General features: G+C 42.8%; 1 protein-coding gene across 1 annotated transcript in view; it reads left to right on the top strand.

Moving 5' to 3' along the window:
• CCNY (cyclin Y) overlaps positions 1–18,252 on the top strand; it is a 113,304-nt gene that overhangs the window by 45,995 nt on the left and 49,057 nt on the right. The window lies entirely within an intron of this gene.

Below are 18,252 nucleotides of genomic sequence, written 5' to 3'. Positions count from 1 at the left end.
GTGTAGATAGAAGCAGATCCCTCAATTGATTCAGCATCTTACAATAGCTTAGTAAATGCAAGTGGATAATAGGCAATATCCCCTTCAAGTAAGCATTGGGGAAAACATTTTTTGCGTGTGTGTGTGTGTGTGTGTGTGTGTGTGTGTGTTCTGGTGAAAGATACTCCCCTCCTTAGTATGGGATAATACCCACCTTGTTTTGAGTTGCAGCTGAAATCTTAAAAAACCCCACAACCCCCATTGAATACAGTGGTACCTTGGGTTACATACGCTTCAGGTTACATACGCTTCAGGTTACACACTCCGCTAACCCAGAAATAGTGCTTCAGGTTAAGAACTTTGTTTGGATGAGCAAACGACTTGGATGATGGACTCAAGGGCATCCTGATCAAATTTGCAGATGACACCAAACTGGGAGGGGTGGCTAACACCCCAGAGGACAGGATCACACTTCAAAACGACCTTGACAGACTAGAGAACTGGGCCAAAACAAACAAGATGAATTTTAACAGGGAGAAATGTAAAGTATTGCACTTGGGCAAAAAAAATGAGAGGCACAAATACAAGATGGGTGACACCTGGCTTGAGAGCAGTACATGTGAAAAGGATCTAGGAGTCTTGGTTGACCACAAACTTGACATGAGCCAACAGTGTGACGCGGCAGCTAAAAAAGCCAATGCAGTTCTGGGCTGCATCAATAGGAGTATAGCATCTAGATCAAGGGAAGTAATAGTGCCACTGTATTCTGCTCTGGTCAGACCTCACCTGGAGTTCTGTGTCCAGTTCTGGGCACCACAGTTCAAGAAGGACACGGACAAACTGGAACGTGTCCAGAGGAGGGCAACCAAAATGGTCAAAGGCCTGGAAACGATGTCTTATGAGGAACGGCTAAGGGAGCTGGTCATGTTTAGCCTGGAGAAGAGGAGGTTAAGGGGTGATATGATAGCCATGTTCAAATATATAAAAGGATGTCACATAGAGGAGGGAGAAAGGTTGTTTTCTGCTGCTCCAGAGAAGCGGACACGGAGCAATGGATCCAAACTACAAGAAAGAAGATTCCACCTAAACATTAGGAAGAACTTCCTGACAGTAAGAGCTGTTCGACAGTGGAATTTGCTGCCAAGGTGTGTGGTGGAGTCTCCTTCTTTGGAGGTCTTTAAGCAGAGGCTTGACAACCATATGTCAGGAGTGCTCTGATGGTGTTTCCTGCTTGGCAGGGGGTTGGACTCGATGGCCCTTGTGGTCCCTTCCAACTCTATGATTCTATGATTCTATGATTCTATGATTCTAGGATAAGAACAGAAATCGGGCTCTGGCGGCGCGGCAGCAGCAGGAGGCCTTATTAGCTAAAGTGATGCTTCAGGTTAAGAACAGTTTCAGGTTAAGTACGGACCTCTGGAACGAATTAAGTACTTAACCCGAGGTACCACTGTATAAGTCAGCAATCAACAACTCTGCTATTCTCTCCCCTGCTGACATGGGGCTATTCTTACCAGAATTAGACACTGATAGAGAAAAACAATAAAATCCCAGCAGTACTAGACTGTTGGCAAGCAGCAGTTCAGCCTCATCACATTTTATGGCAGGCATTCTGATGTTTGAATGAGAGAAGCTGCAGGATGGCAGCGGATAGCAGTTTCCAAATTCTGTAGCAGGCAGGAACTGCTGCTGCAAATGGCTTTCTATCTCCTAAAGAAAATATAAAACAGAATCTTTCATTTCCTTCTTCTGGAATATGTGCCTTAAACTGTGGGAGTTTGTTTCTCAGGGGTTGCTGATAACTTAGGGTCTTGCTCACCTTAGGGTCTTGCTCACATGAAACTTTCCCAGAAGCAGGATTAGTGGGGCTACTATAGCATAGATTAAAATAATTGATTTGCTTGAAAACTTTTATTTCTTCCAAATGTCTTTTAGCCTAGAGTACAGCCAGGGAAGCATTTTTAGCCTGAGGGCTGCAGTCCCTCCTGGACAACATTCCAAGCGCCACATCATCATCATTAATGATGATGATGATGATGATGTACACTGCTGAGACACTTTGGTAGTTGTGGCATATAAAGAGCTTAAATAAATATTTGAAAATATGCTACAAAATTGCAAATTTTAAATTTACTGTCCAGATTTTCAATCACACCCTGTCTCTGGCTAATTTCAAGTGCTGCCTGTAAAGTTTTGCTAAAGATCTTGAATGACTCTCTGCCACGTTACAGTGTTAAGACGAAGAATGAAGTCTTGCTTGTTGCAGAGACACTGGTGGTCAGTGTCAGGGCTGGAGTCAGACGCTGGTCAGCACGAAAGTCACAGGGCTCCATTGTCAGTGAAGTTAACTCTTCATTCAAGGAAACGGCATATAGCTCATCAACACTTCCTAGGAGGCCTTGCCCCTATGGAGCAGTTGCCAGGACTGGAGGTCCCTGCCTTCCACCCTTTCTAAGGCTCCTCCCAAATGTTTCCCAAGCAGTCTCAAACTATGCCTCTGCACCTCTGGCCTCTGTTCTGCTCACCTCATTATACTGCATGTTCTTGGAGACCAAGGGAGTGGGGTACTTGTCACAGCAGGAGAGGGAAGAGTCCTTGAATTCTGCAGTGGCCTCTTGACCCCCCCTGCTCTGCTTCCGCCTCAGAGTCTGAACTGCTCCCCATCAAAAGCTCTTCCTGCTCACTAAATCCTGTTGCCCCTTCAGCATCTGGCCCCTCCTCTCAATCCTCTCCCTCTGACCTCTCCTCTATGTCCCACCACCATCCCTTGGCTCTAAACATTTCTCCTCTGGGGTTTCCATTGAGGGTTCCCCGGCTGGTGCCTCCCACCACTCCTCTTGGTCCAGCCAGTCCCTGATAGTCAACTGCAGAATATTGCATCTGCAAAATCGGTTTTTTTGTTGCCAATTACTGACTGAGATCATAGTTCATATTCTAATAGGAATAGAAGCAGGGGTCAGCAACCTAAGGCCCATGGGCTGCAAGCAGCCCATGGGGGTTGTTTAACTGGCCCACGAGCCGCCCCTGAACTGAGCTGCTCACTCGCCGAGTCCCTGCACGCTGCACTAAACCGGCGCAGCATGGCGCAGGGGCTTGCTTTTGTGGCAGACACTGAAAATCACATCTGCGCAGACCCTGGAAATTGCGTGCACCCATAGAGGGATCTCCGCTGGAGTGAACCAGCCCAGGCAAGGTAAACCTTGCCGAGCCCTGAATTAGAGGAAGAGAATGGCAAGTTTTCTCCGGAGTTGTCCTATACAGAGATTCACAACTGCAGTTGTGTTAGGTAAAGATATATATTTTTTTGTTTGTACAGGCCCTGATGAATTTGAAAGGTCAACAGTGAGGCTGCTATCTTTCCTCTCTTTATTTCTCCTCGTATAGCCATTGTCATTAGTGGAGGCGCTGTCGTGTCAGCAATCTCTTGTAAAGAGTGAATACGATGTCTTAAGAGGATACAGGAAATCATATTCTCATGTAGGCCTGGGGAAACGTATGGTCACGCAGTCACAAGTTCTCTCTAAACACAGTAGTGAGAGAGAATTGTTTTAAAACAATGGCAAATGGATATGGAACTCCTGTTAGTAACTCTCACAAGCACAAATGGTTGGAAATGTCATGGAACAGATGACCTTTAATGAAAAAGTCCTGGGATGGGGGTGATATCTCTCTCTCTCCCCCTCTCTCTCTCCCTCTCTCTCTCTCTGTGTGTGTGTGTCTGTTGCAACTTAATGATGGAGAAATATCATATCTGGTTACAGCAACAAGAATAGTTTGTGTAGGACATTGGAAGCAACCTGCTAATATTGTCAAGCATCCCTTCTCTTCCCCGTTGTCTGGCATGGCCATGAGGAGCTGATTGGAAGCACCCACTTTCAGATTTTAAGTCAACTGTTGCTTCTTGAAACAAGTCAATGTCATATTGTGGTTTTGCTCCATCCCAGGTGGCGGCCTCAGCTTGACAGAGCTCTGGTCTAAGCAGCTTGCCTCTGCTTGCTGCTGGAGACAGAAGTCTGCTGCTATGACTCTTCGGCCTGAGCGCCACGTAGAGTGAGCCAGAGAGTTACCTGCTTTTCTTTGACTTTGCCATGTTGGAACTTGACCTCTGATTTGCTTGACTTTGCCTCGCCAAAACTGGGATCACGCTTATCATCTCCCCGCTTAGACTGGAACCCAGTCAAGCTGAGACCACAATCTTGTATAAGTTTCTTATAAAAGAGACATTTCTTGATTTCCCCACCTCAAGAAACGTTCAGGTAAATAATAATTATAATGATGATTAGATGTATTTGTTCTGTGTATATATGGAAAGACACACCGTGTTTCCTATTTCAGCATTTCAATATTTGAATTGCTCAAAGAATTTTTTAAAAATCAAAGAAAAATATTCTACAATAGAGCAATAAGCAACTTCCTAGCAGCAAGGTATCTCTTGCAAATTTCAGATCTCAGGATTTAGTTTCACCAGTTCTGTGGACCATGAATAATTCATCTGGCTGTTAAAAATACATGCTGATTCTTGGATCAGTCTGTTTCCAGGCTATAGTTAATTTATGGATTTATTTCTTGAAGGAATAATTCAGATTTGGGCTGACAGATCTTTAAAAACTCAGATAATATCATCGTTTTATTGAGGATGAAGGGGGTCCTTTACAGAGTCTGATATGGATTATATAACCAAGTACAATAATGGTTAGTATAATGCTAAGATATCACCTGGATGTAATTCAAAGGAGAGAAGCACCAACACTTTTACATTCTTTATTAAATAAATATTATGCCAGTATTATAGGCAGCATGGCAAGAGTTAATCTCCGTGCATGAGAGGAAAAAAAATAATTGGGCTAAAGTGAATCCCTGTGGTAAATTTTATTCTGATTTATTTCGTTTACTTAAGGCCGAATTAAGTGAAAACAGCAGTTCATTGTTAATTTTGCCTCTTCCTCCCTCCCCTAAGGTCATATATTATCATTTTATAGCTTGCTTTATCAATTTGTAAAAGATACCCAGAGGGTGATAATAAAACATTTTAAACAAAGACAGTTGAACAACAAAATCTTAAGCAAGGTAAATTAGGGGGAAATCACATAAAACACACAAATACAAATGACAGGTAACACAGTGGATTCATTATAAATTGGTGGATTAAAATCATTCAAAATAGGGAAGCCAAATCTTAACCAGACACATATAACATATTGATAAGGGTGCCAAGGCTAGTCTCTCTCTCTGGAGTGCATTCCACATGAGGTGCCTCTAGGGAAAAGGACCTCTCTCCAGTGGCCACCTGCTTCACCTTAGTTCTCAGACAAGTTCATGAAAGACAAGACAGTCTTTCAATGCACTCCAGACCCAAGCTATATAGAGTTTTGAAGACCAGAGCAAGCACTCTGAGTTATAACCAGAAACAAATAAGATGACTGTGAAATTTTCAACCCTGATGCCCTAATGCCCTGGCAGCCAGTACCAGCCAATCTGGGTGCTGTGTTATGCAGTTTATATTTCTGCAGGATTTTTCAATGGTGTTTCAGATATATACGTTTTCACTTAAACGCGCAATGACTTGGAACGTAACCCCTGTGTGAATTGGGAGTTGCCTGTATAACATGTCGTGATAGCCCTTTCTTGCGTGTGCAAAGGAAGTCAGTGTAATGAAGAGTGTGGCTCAGAGTGCTCCTCCATGAAGTTCACTTCCGTATGTTTCTGAGCACAATTCAAAGTGTTGGTGCTGACCTTTAAAGCCCTAAACAGCCTTGATCCAGTATACCTGAAGGAGCGTCTCCACCCCCATCGTTCTGCCCGGACACTGAGGTCTAGCGCTGAGGGCCTTCTGTCAGTTCCCTCGCTGCGAGAAGCCAAGTTACAGGGAACCAGGCAGAGGGCCTTCTCGGTAGTGGCACCCGCCCTGTGGAACGCCCTCCCACCAGATGTCAAAGAGAAAAACAACTACCAGACTTTTAGAAGACATCTGAAGGCAGCCCTGTTTAGGGAAGCTTTTAATGTTTAATAGACTACTGTATTTTAATATTCTGTTGGAAGCTGTCCAGAGTGGCTGGGGAAACCCAGCCAGATGGGTGGGGTATAAATAATAATAATAATTAATCATCATCATCATCATCATCATCATTATTCATAAATTTGCCTTCTTGAAGCTGCCATTCTGCATGGTCTGCAGAAAGTGGATAGGCTGCTTCCTAATACTAGCACTCAGGCCAGTGAAGCTGAATGGTGGAAGATTCAGGACAGGGGGGAAAAAGATAATTCTTCTTCAGCCTACACATAATTAATGATGGAATTCACTCCCAGAAGATGTAGGTAGTAATGACAAGCAATTTGGATGCCTTCGAATGAGGATGAGGCAATTTCATAGAGGATGAAGCTTGCCACTAGCCACTGCTTGAGGCAGTCTGCCTTTGAATACCAGCTGAGCATTGCAAGTGGGGGGGCAAAATGCTGTTGTGCTCAAGTTCTGCTTGTGAGCTTCCCATTGGCGTATTCTAGTAACGAGGACTGCCTTTGATCATCGGTCTTCAAAGAAATTGGATTAATTTGTAATATAACAGTAGATGCAGTTCCTTTGTTTGCTGTGCTAGGAATAATAGATCCATCAAATCAACATTTATCTCACTGGGATATGTTGACATCTTTGCTGCTGGCTTCTGGTGTTCTGCAACAGACCTGACAGTAGAATCATGGTATACTCAGGTGCAGTCCATTGCTGCGGCCGATAAATTGGCCTGCTGGGTAAGGGTGTCCAGAGGTTAGATGAGTCCTTTATCATCAATCAGTTGTTAGTCCACACTTTCCCAGTGCAGTGGGGTGGTGGGGTGGGAGAGCCCCAAATCCACATTGATTGTGTAACCAAACCCTACCTGCAAAATTGCAACCATCAGGAAGTGGCCTTAGTGTCATGTACGAAAATGCCCTTAGAGCAACGTTACATTATTATATGGCAATAAAGTCAGGTCTGCCATCAAATGTACCTCTGGAGATACATCTGGCAAACCTGTATCATGCATATGCTTCTTAAAAACACATTCGTTGCATTCACATGTTACATTTCTAGGTGTATACTTAAAAGAAATGTGGGAAGAGGCCTTCAAGGGCTTTGGGGGGACTGTGCATAACGGCGTGTCAAGTAAATGTGTACAGCTTCAGTTCTCATATTCCCTTTTTTTATCTGGAGGCTGTTGTACTATCTCCTTGACATAAAAATATGTGCAATAAATTATTTAGATACTGTTTGTCAAGAGAGGGGCTTTCTTTCCCACACATTCTCCTCTGTCTCATTTTGTCGCTTTAGATGGTGATGTTTTTGGAAAGCTGATTTAATACTGTCATTTGCTAGCCTGGTAATTTTCGTCTTTTTGCCATGTGCATGTATTTTTTGGAAGGGGTGGGGAAACGGGATGGGAGGGGTGGCATTTGTCCTTTACCAAGCACCCTCATTTGTCTTCTGCAGAAACGATTGCAAATTATAATTCTGCATATTAAAGAAGCAGCTGTGTTATCCTTGAAATCTCAGATTTCACCATGCAAGTAGCTTCTAATTATTTTCCGAGTGAAAAGGTTCAAAGTAATCTGAACAAGGTTTGTTTTTCGGTTTGTACTCTGTAACTAGGCATAATAAATGGGTCAGCATCATTATGAGTTGCACACACCCCTTCAATTCTATACACAAAGGAAGTCGATTTAAGACTTTCAGGGATTCGATAGAATTTTTCAAAAACAAAGGGCTTAATGAGTCCTTGTAGCTCATAAAATGAATGCTTGAGTCCTCAATGTGCTGGAAAATGAAGATGGTGTAAAGCAGATAAGCATTTTTTAAAGCAAAAGAAGGAGGGATATAATACATTTCTGTGTATTAACAAAAGAAAAACAGCCCTCTTTCAACACTTTGGTCACATGCACACCATACATTTTAAAACACATGTTTCCCTCCAAAGGATCATGGGATCTGTAGTTTGTTATGCATGCTGGGAATTTTAGGTCTTTGAGTGGTAAACTAGTTCCCAGCACTCTTGGAGGGAGACTCATAACTGTTAAAGTGGTGTAAATGTGCTTTAAAGGTATGGTGGACTTCAGAACATGAAATGGTTTGGGGAAAACATGATATAAATTGACTGTTTGGTTGAGCTGAAAGGCTGCTTCACACATTGCAATGTTCCTAAACAACATGTGGAGAGAGATCTTTTGGACTTACGAATGTCATCCTGCTCTGAATTACATTGCTGTTACTAACTTTGCTGGGTTTTTCTTAGAATTGTTGCAAATGTGATAAAAAATTGAAAAATCAATAAAAAATATTATTAAAAAGTATGAATACAGAACAGTGAACAAGTACCCTTGTTAGAGAGTTGTGATTGGCTTCAGCTACCACTGATTGTATACTTCGTGGCAAATCCTGATTTTCTGTTCAGTAATGTGTGATTACCCTTAATATGACCCTTAATTCTCTGGCTCTTTGCTGCTACTTCTAAGAACTTTTGGCAAATGCTGTTTGTTCTGCTGCTGCAGGTCATGAGAAGGGGAGAAAGGGACTGCCTAGGCAGTTCTGTTGGATGAAAATCTCTCTGTCTCTCTCTTTCTCTCTCTCTCCTCTCTCTCTCTCTCTCTCTCTCTGTGTCTGTCTGTCTTATCTATCTATCATCTATCTATCTATCTATCATCTATCTATCTATCTATCATCTATCTATCTCTATCTATCTATCTATCTATCTATCTATCTATCATCTATCTATCATCTATCTATCTATCTATCTATCTATCTATCTATCTATCTATCTGTCTATCTATATCTATCTATATCTATCATCTATCTATATCTATCTATCATCTATCTATCTATCTACCTATCTATCTATCTATCTATCTATCTATCTTTCTATCTAGCTATCATCTATTTATCTATCATCTATCTATCTATCTAGGGCAGCGCTCACACAACTCTGATAATGTGTCTTATTTTAGAAGAGTATTTGTGTTTGTGTGTGGAGTTCCAGCTCTTTAATTACATACTGAAAGCAACCATAATGCAATGCTGATTGCTTCTTCAAGCAAGAAATGCCTTTATTTTCCCTGGGTTGTCCTTTGCATACGCCTGTACCTGAACATAATCTTTAACTTGCACTGTCAACCACTGTAAGAAACAGAAAAAATTATGAATGAAGTAATGGTAAAGAAAGATCACTGTTTTAATAACAGAGGATAATGCTGGGCTCAGCAAGATTTACGTTCATTCACTTAATGAGGTCACAGAATCAAGGCAGTGTGTTCTCCAGGAGCAGCATGAAATGATAAGTTTCACCTTATTCCATTAGAGGGTGGAATTAACCTCCCTGGTAATTTTGTCGTCATTGGACTGTCACGTATTCAGCAGCCATAAAAATGCTTCCCTCCCTCTCTTGTCAGCTCGCCTAATATATATGCAGGGGAGTTTTTGGTTACCAAATTGCTGCTCAGTTTTCCCTTTGACATGTGAACATTTTCAGGAGCAGAGCATATCCGCCTTGACATAAAGCAATCACAATGATAGGTTCTTCCCTTTTCTCAGAATAGTTGACCTGACATTCTTCCCTGGGAGACTTGGTCTTCCTCCTTTCACTAGAACAGAAAAGCAACCGGCAAGCACCTGCTTTTCATTGTGCTCTCCTCTTCTTGAGTTTTCGCCTTATGCAATGAATTTTTTTTAATTTTAAAAATCATTTGTACTTGAGTGAAAAGCTGGTGCTCAGCAGCAGCTGTTATTCCAAAGGGGTTTCACTGCCAAACAGCTGAAATTAGAAATGAAGAGGCGCTATTAGTCAGTCTTGCTCGCCTCTTTCAGAGTGTTCTAATAGAACTTTATTAGTGATGCCAATGCTTATATAGTTAGACCAGAGGGACTTCCTTCAGTAGAGTTTCTCAGAATCAAATGCAGGGGTCAGTGTGAGTGTGGTTGTGTGTGTAAGAAAGCAACAACAGCTGGCTTATTTTAAGTCTTTATCAGTCTCTTGAAAGGGCAGGCAACTCTGTGTCCTTTGGCTACCGGTAATTAAAAAAGCTATGGCTCACTAGAAGGACAGATCCTGAATCTGAGGCTCCAATATTTTGGCCACCTCATGAGAAGAGAAGACTCCCTGGAAAAGACCCTGATGTTGGGAAAGATTGAGGGCACATGGAGAAGGGGACGGCAGAGGACGAAATGGTTGGACAGTGTTCTTGAAGCTACTAATATGAGTTTGACCAAACTGTGGGAGGCAGTGGAAGACAGGAGTGCCTGGCGTGCTCTGGTCCACGGGGTGACGAAGAGTTGGACACGGCTAAACGACTAAACAACAACAAATGGCCTTTTAAGCAGTGGGGGGTTAATTGTTTTTGTTTGTAACTATTTTATGGGTTTTTGTGTTTTTATACCTGTAATCCTCAGATGAAGGGTGGTACAGTTGTGCCTTGGTTCTTGAACAGAATGTGTTCCAGGAGTCTCTTCGACTCCCGAACTGTTCAAAAACCAAGGCGTGTCTTCCAATTGGGTGCAGGAACGTCCTGCAGCCAATCAGAAGCCATGGAAACTGTGCCAGATGTTCGGCTTCTGAAAATTGTTCAAAAACTGGAACACACACTCCCGGGTTTCAATTGTTTGGGAGCCGATTTGTTCAGGAGCCAAGGCGTTTGAGATCCAAGGTACAACTGTATAGAAATTTTAATCATCACCATTGCCTATGCTGAACTTTTGACCAGTTTTCAAAGGCAGTCCACATTTAGAGCAGGAGTGCGAAACCTCAATTTCATTGTACTGATTGCATCAGGAACTACTGGCATTGTCAGGTGTTTGCTGTGATGTGCACACACTGGCAGTGGTCACACTGGCAGTGGTCACACTGCTGACTCCCTGGGTCCTCTCTTTGCCATTGCTACTGGTTCATCTGCCATCTTCAAATCGTGAGAACAAAAACAAGGAGAAGGAGCCTCTGTTTCCTTGTCCTCTCATTCTGGACAATGGTGCAGATTGAGCTGGAGCAAATGAATGAGCTGTGAGTCATGGGGCGGGGGGGGGGGAGGAAGCAACTCTTGACAGAAGACATCTCCACCCCCATCGCTCAGCCCAGACACTGAGGTCCAGCTCCGAGGGCCTTCTGGTGGTTCCCTCACTGCAAGAAGTGAGGTTATAGGGAACCAGGCAGAGGGCCTTCTCAATATTGGTGCCTGCCCTGTGGAATGCCCTCCCATCAGATGTCAACTATCTGACTTTTATAAGACACCTGAAAGCCGTGTTTAGGAAAGTTTTTAATGCTTGATGTTTTATTGTGTTTTTAATATTCTGTTGGGAGCTGCCTAGAGTGGCTAGGGAAACCCAGCCAGATGGGTGGGGCATAAATAATAAATTATTATTATCATTATATTATTACAAGGGCCAACTAAGGGTGCCTTGCCCAAGGATTCCCCAAAATTTGGAGCCAACACTATCTGGGTGTGACCCGTTGGTCTGTTTAGTCCAGGAACTTCATATCAAGCAGTATCCATAGCAAGGAACTCATCAAAGGCATTATCAGTGCAGAATGTTTGTGCACAATTTTTTATTCCTGCTGAGAGGCATGCATAGGCTGTCTGCAAGAATAGAATTTTGATTGCTGCTGAGAGGAGTGAGCAAAGGATTATATAACTCCAGCTGGTATTTGTTTAGGCTGTAGAAATCTAGGGAGACAATTTGAGAATATGTGCTGGAACAAGAACCGTACAAAAATAGAATTTAAAAATCACTTCCAGAAAAGTAGCATGGATTCGTTCTTGGGTACAGAATGCTGTCATGTGCGCATGGCATACCAAGTTGAGGAAAGGGCAAAGTCTGTAGTAAAGAGTCTACTAGTTGCTGGGACTGGTGAGCAATACTTTCTAGAAGTACTTTTTGGCATTGATGAGTAATCTTTGGCCCTCCAGATGTTGTTAGACTCCAAGTCCCATCAGCCTCAGCCATTGTGGCCAATGGTTAGGGATGATGGGAATTACAGTCCAAAACATCTGGAAGAAAACAGGTTCCTCACCTCTGATTTGCAGTTGGGGGATATTACCTTACCTGCTCTGGGCTGTTGGTGGTCAACCACACCAGCAAGGAAGTCTTTCATCCTCCTGCCACTGCTTCTGCATGACCACAGACAGGTAGCGATGAACTGACTGAATCCCTGCTTGATAACCAAATTAGGGCAATAGGCGCAGGTCAGAGTTTGCTCATATTGTCAGGGTGAGCTGTAGGTAGCTGAGTTGAGCCAGGGAGTTGTGGGATCTTTAAAGCCCCAAATACTTAGTCCCCAAATATCGGAAAAATCGCCTCCATTCCTACAGATCTTCTAGGGCACTGTTTCTCAAACTGGGGTCTCCAGCTGTTGACAGACTACAACTCCCATCATCCTGCTAGCTAGAGATGATGGGAGTTGTAGTCCAACAACAGCTGGAGCAACACTGCTCTAAGGTGCAGGTTCCAAAGATCTCAGGAGCTCTCTAGTGTGGCTGCCCTTGTTCTGTGGAAGAGTATTTCTGTTGAGATAGAGCAGGCACCTATTACCTGCACTTTCCCTAAACAATTGAAGATCTTTTTTCGTCCCAATAACCCTTCCAAGTTGGAGGAATAGGTCTTTGCCATGGGTGACTACTTGGTGTTGTTGTTTTTTTAATTTATCTGCTGCTGTTACTTTGTCTGTTGAGGGTTTTTTTTAGCTGTTTTATTGCATTTGGTACATCTCCTTGAGATGTGCATGAAAAGCGATAAACAATAATATACAGTGGTACCTTGGGTTAAGTACTTAATTCGTTCCGGAGGTTCGTTCTTAACCTGAAACTGTCCTTAACCTGAAGTCCCACTTTAGCTAATGGGGCCTCCTGCTGCCACTGCGTGATTTCTGTTCTCATCCTGAAGCAAAGTTCTTAACCTGAGGTAATATATCTAGGTTAGCGGAGTCTGTAACCTGAAGCGTATGTAACCTGAAGCGACTGTAACCCGAGGTACCACTGTAATAGTTGGCATTGGGATTTAATGCAAGTTATGATTTCTGCTCTTCTTACAATTATTTAGGAAAAGCACATCATGAGTCAGATCACATTAGATTATTCCTCAGGAGTAACTTTGAATCTCTGGTTATAATATATAAAAATATAAACTCAGCAAGTGCTCTTAAAATCCATTGTGCTCTTTGTACCTGAGTCATGACTATATCAAAGGGCAGGCTTTTGAGCCGGAAGATGAACCTCCACCCCTTTCCTGGTCCTGGAAACTTGAAGTGGCATTCCTGCTTTCTGCTTGAAAGTGCTTCGTTTGTTAACAGGAGTTGAGTGCAAGCCTGGCCCATGTGAAAGTATCAGAAAATAAGTCTGAACTTTCTCTCCAAAGTGTCTGTGTGCATTCTTGTTTCTTCAGCTTGTTTCTGTAACATTTTGTGATAAAACCAGGCAGCAATCACTAGTGTTTCCTATTGCACACCCAGGGAAGCTGTGATGAGAATTCTTCAGAAGCAGCTAGTTGCTAGGATACCTGGCCTTCATTCTTTTTGTGGCTGTCTCCTTCCTGTGCACTAATGAGTTTAAGGAATTTCTCTCCCTTTCTTTAAAATGATGCCAGTAGGCTTTCACTTTTTCATTCCACCTCACTTGCATAATTATTTTTCTGGTCACTGTTTTTAAAACCTTGCGTCCCTTAAGTGAGGGATTGAGAAAATTTGGAACAATACATAACAAGCTTATTTGCTAATATGTCACATTTACTAATGAGCCACCAAGAGGCAGTTCTGTCCTGAGTGCCTTTGAGGATCAGAGTATATATAGAACTGGACTGAGTGAGTACTGGAAGTCTTCTGCTTTGGTCACTGACCTCTGATTGGAAAGTTTGCAGTCCCTGAAAGTTTGCAATCGTACATTTCCCTGAAAGCATAGTGCATTTTTAATAGGCACAATCTCATGCCAACTTTTTCCAAACAAGATAAATGGCTTCTGTTTTGACCTTTGGCATGAACTTAAGGAAATGCCTGGCAGTTTGATTTGTGTGCCTAAACCATATAATAAGGTGATTTACAGCTGTTTACATCATGATTGCCATCCTTGCCTTGCCACCTTTTTCCCATCTATCCCTTTTCTGTACCTTTAACATCAGGTGATAGTGTGCATACCCGTGCTTTGAAATAAAATTCTCAGGCTGACTTCTCCTGTGAAAGGCAAAAGAACAGATCAGACTGGTCCCTTCCTCCCCAGTTAGTTTGCAGATCACCCTAATGGACGGCACAAATGAGAGGACCATTTTCTCACATTGCCCTGCATTTGCTGCTAAGTGTATATTCAACAGGGAACTGCAGCTAGTCCGGACTTCCTGGGGACCATAGGGACACCTGTGTTCGAAAACACTCATTTGCCAAAGTCACATGCTTCTCCTTTTAGGTGCGCTCATGAAAACATAATGTATGAAGACGTCCTGTATCATTTAGAGAATCATCCAGCAAGTAAATTGGGTGTTCATTCCTGCCCAAGTTGGCGAATCCCCGTCTCTTCCAATTCATTTCCCAATTCTTCCTTGTGGACATGTCAAGGAGAAAACTGGGACAATATCCCATTCTCCCCATGCAGTGAGCCTTTTACATGGAGAAGCGTTCAGACATGTAAACCCCGCCCCCACGCAGTATAAAGTGGTACAGTCCAGAGCAGACTAGTAGCAGGTATTATTTCTGCATGCTTGTGTGAATCCACAGTAAGTCATGGCTGGCAAAATAAATTATGTGATGTGGCGTTGATGACCTCAGCATTTGCTTACCTCTTGCAAATGGCAACCAGTGAAGTGGAAAAGGGTCAGGGAAATACTAAGTGGGATGATGTTGGGTCACAAGCCTTCTTCCACTATATATTACTGGGGAGATGTGGGTCAGCAGCCATGTGTCCCTCATTATTTCTAGTGCAGGCCTGTTAAGCAGCATAGATTACACGGAACTCAACAGCTTGCTACTGTAGAGGGAGTAAACTGAGATTCTTAACAGCTTTGACTCTTACCATAATAGTGGGGGTATTCAGAATGGGTCTGCCTTTAATACCACAGAGCCTAGGGCTTGCTGATCAGAAGGTTGGCGGTTTGAATCCCTGCGACGGGGTGAGCTCCCGTTGCTCGGTCCCTGATCCTGCCAACCTAGCAGTTCGAAAGCACATCAAAGTACAAGTAGATAAATAGGTATCGCTCCAGCAGGAAGGTAAATGGTGTTTCCTTGTGCTGCTCTGGTTCACCAGAAGTGGCTTACTCATACTGGCCGCATGACCCAGAAGCTGTACTCTGGCTCCCTTGGCCAGTAAAGTGAGATGAGCGCCGCAACCCCAGAGTCGTCCGTGACTGGACCTAATGGTCAGGGGTTCCTTTACCTTTACCTTTACCTTAATACTTAGCTGCAAGTCAGCCATTAAGCTGGTGGGAGGTAGCTGGGGTACCTTCATTGACTTGGCTGCTGTGTGACTAGATTGGAAATGAGCTATTGAAAACCACCCTTATTCTTTCTCCTCTCCTGTGTGTGTTCCTCATACATAGGAAGTAGATGTAAGTGGAAATGCATCTTTTTTTAAAATAATATTTATTGATGATTTTAAGATTACAAAGAAACAAAGAAAAAAAGTAGACAAAAAGAGAAATTAAACAATACAAGTCAATAAAAACAAAAGTCAAAGAAAAAAACAAATCACACAAATACATCAAAATCAAAAAGCAAAAATAAACAAAAAATTTAAAAACAAATCCAATATTCCCAAATCTTTATCTTTCATTAACTTGTTTCATGGACCTCCTCACACCTCCCTTTTTTGTATTCTAGTTATTAATTATCTCAGCAAATCCTTTCCATCTTTCATAATATTCTGTCATTAAATTACCTTAATCTATTTTAACCTTATCTTACCATAAAAAACCCTAAAACTTAAAGCTTAAATCTTATTTATACCCATTTCTCATAACCATAACATATTCTTACATAATTCTTTTAAACATTTCTGCTACAGCCAAATAATTTCGTTCCAACATTTTTCTAATACTCATTAATTTTACAAAACTTTCCTAGATAAATTTTTTAAAACTTTCTTCCAATCTTCATCCAACGTCTCTTCCTCCTGGTCTCAGGTTTTGTCAGTCCTTTCTATCCCATCCATCTAGTTCATCAACATGGTAACCTTATATCCGAGGCTCTTAAATATCTTCCATGTCCCTTCCACAGGTCTTCTTCATATTTATACCTGTACTTTACTTTGTCTTCTGCTCCTTTCACTCGTGGAGACTCCAGCTTGACAATATTTTTGTCCCTTCTCGACAGATCAGCCCCTTTTCCATAGTCAACACTGAACTCCATGTGGTATTTAAAAGCATGTTTCAAGGTCCCTCTAAAGTTAAGGACCCCCACAACTCCGAACTCCTCCCGGCCCAAAGCCAGACTTGAAAGGTCAAAACATCCCTGCATACGGGGTCTATCCAGCCCCCCATCTCCAAGCCAAACAAGACTCTATCTCTCCAAATCTGGCTTTTTCCAGGTTCATTTGTCAAATCCAACAACTCATGTTCCTGCTGGGCCACAGTTCCCTCCATCTCTGCCTCCCGGGGTCCAGCAACAACCTCCTCCCTCATCTGATCTGTCAGAGCACACTCCTGGATTAATTCCTGAGTGGGTTCTATATAGGTACCCACTGCCTGTCCAAAATTTCCGATCGCAACAGTCATCAAATCTGTCTTCTCATGTAACTGTTCCAATAAGGCACTTGTCTTGCAGAAGGCAAGCACCAGAGCCTCCGAGTACATTCTTGTTCAAGGTCAGAGTCTAATCCCACGATCTTAATCTATTGCAGCTGCACAGCTCCCAGTTCGGATTTAATAACAGTTTCGCAAGCTCCCTCTAGGGGAAAAAGCTTCTATTTGTATCCATCTCTTTTTTTTCTTTTAAAAGCAGATCTAACAACAAAGTTTCCTTTTTCATATATTTTGTCAATATTTTGTTCCTTTTAGATGCGAAGGGGAACAATGGAATCAATATGTTTCTCTTCTTTTAACTATCTGTCAAAAACGTTTGTCTATAGTCAATGAACTTCCCGAGGGCGTCTGTCCTGACACCCCGCTCCCAGGTTCAAGACGGTGGAAAATTGCTTTTCTTTACTCTCTCTTCTGCAGGTTTAAACAGTCCAGAAAAAATTTTCCCCTCTTCTCCTGCTTCCAAGGGGGGTTCAGTAATTTTAAATGATGAAAATTGGTCCTTTACAGACGACTTTCTAAACTCCAGCTTACCGTGTCTTTGCTTTAATCTATCTACAAAAGGGGAAGGCAGACTTCCTGTTTAGACCTTCCCGCTTCAGTGCCAAATTGAAAGAAATTTCTTAATCCAATTTTCCGTTCTACTCACGGGCAGTTATTTAAAATTCAATTGTCCACAGGAAAAAGTCAGCGCTCTCCGGCAACAGCAATGCGGCTTCACTCCGTGAAAGAAGCAGTCGATTCAAAGCACCGCGCCACTCACCCCACGTCGCTCCGGATCCCCGAAACCGGGGTTCCCCACGAGTGGGGGGGGGGCGCAAAGGTGCCAGCTGAATCCCATGTCCACAGGCTTCTCCCGCCTGTGGTTTTTGATGGGTCTCCGCCTCGCCGTGGCGGTTCAGACCCTTTTTTCCACGGAGCGGATTCCTCCCGATCGGAGGAAATCCGCCATTGCCAGAGGCGCCAACCCGGAAGTCCGGAAATGCATCTTTTTTGCCCATATATGCTAGGTTAAATGTGTTGACCTATTTTTAAACTTGGAAGGAGTTACCCTGCTTTAGCAACCGCATTGCATTTAGCAATCACCCAGCTAATAGTTACTCAGCGCCACATCATTACTTACAGCGGTTTAAGTCTTCTGCAGTGGGTGGGTAGAGGTACACTCATAAAAATGTGCAATAATCAATTCCATGCTTTTCAGGCTGTTTTAGTCCCAATGCATCTCATCCTGCTTTGGTCATTACTCTTGAGTTGGTAATGCAAATAAGAGAATTTTGGGGAAAGGGCTGTAGCTCAGGGCAGGGTGTCTGTGTTATATGTAGAAGCTCCTGTGTTCAGTCTTCCACATCTCAAGACAGTGTTGACAATATGAACCTGGTGGTCTTGACTCAGTATAAGGCAGTTTCCTAGGTTCCTGCATCTCTTAACTCAGGCTAACCAGGAAAAAACAACAGCCACTCATTATGGGATTTGGTGAAACAAAGATTAATAATATTATTCCTCTCTGTTAGTGAAGTGGGTATATTACGTGCTAGGCATCAGAACAGTGGGAG

The sequence above is a fragment of the Podarcis pityusensis genome (assembly GCF_964106645.2).
Source record: "Podarcis pityusensis genome assembly, chromosome: 12".
In the NCBI taxonomy this organism is placed as follows: domain Eukaryota; kingdom Metazoa; phylum Chordata; class Lepidosauria; order Squamata; family Lacertidae; genus Podarcis; species Podarcis pityusensis.
The sequence above is the reverse complement of the archived record's forward strand: the minus strand, read 5'-3'. Positions and strand labels throughout refer to the sequence as shown.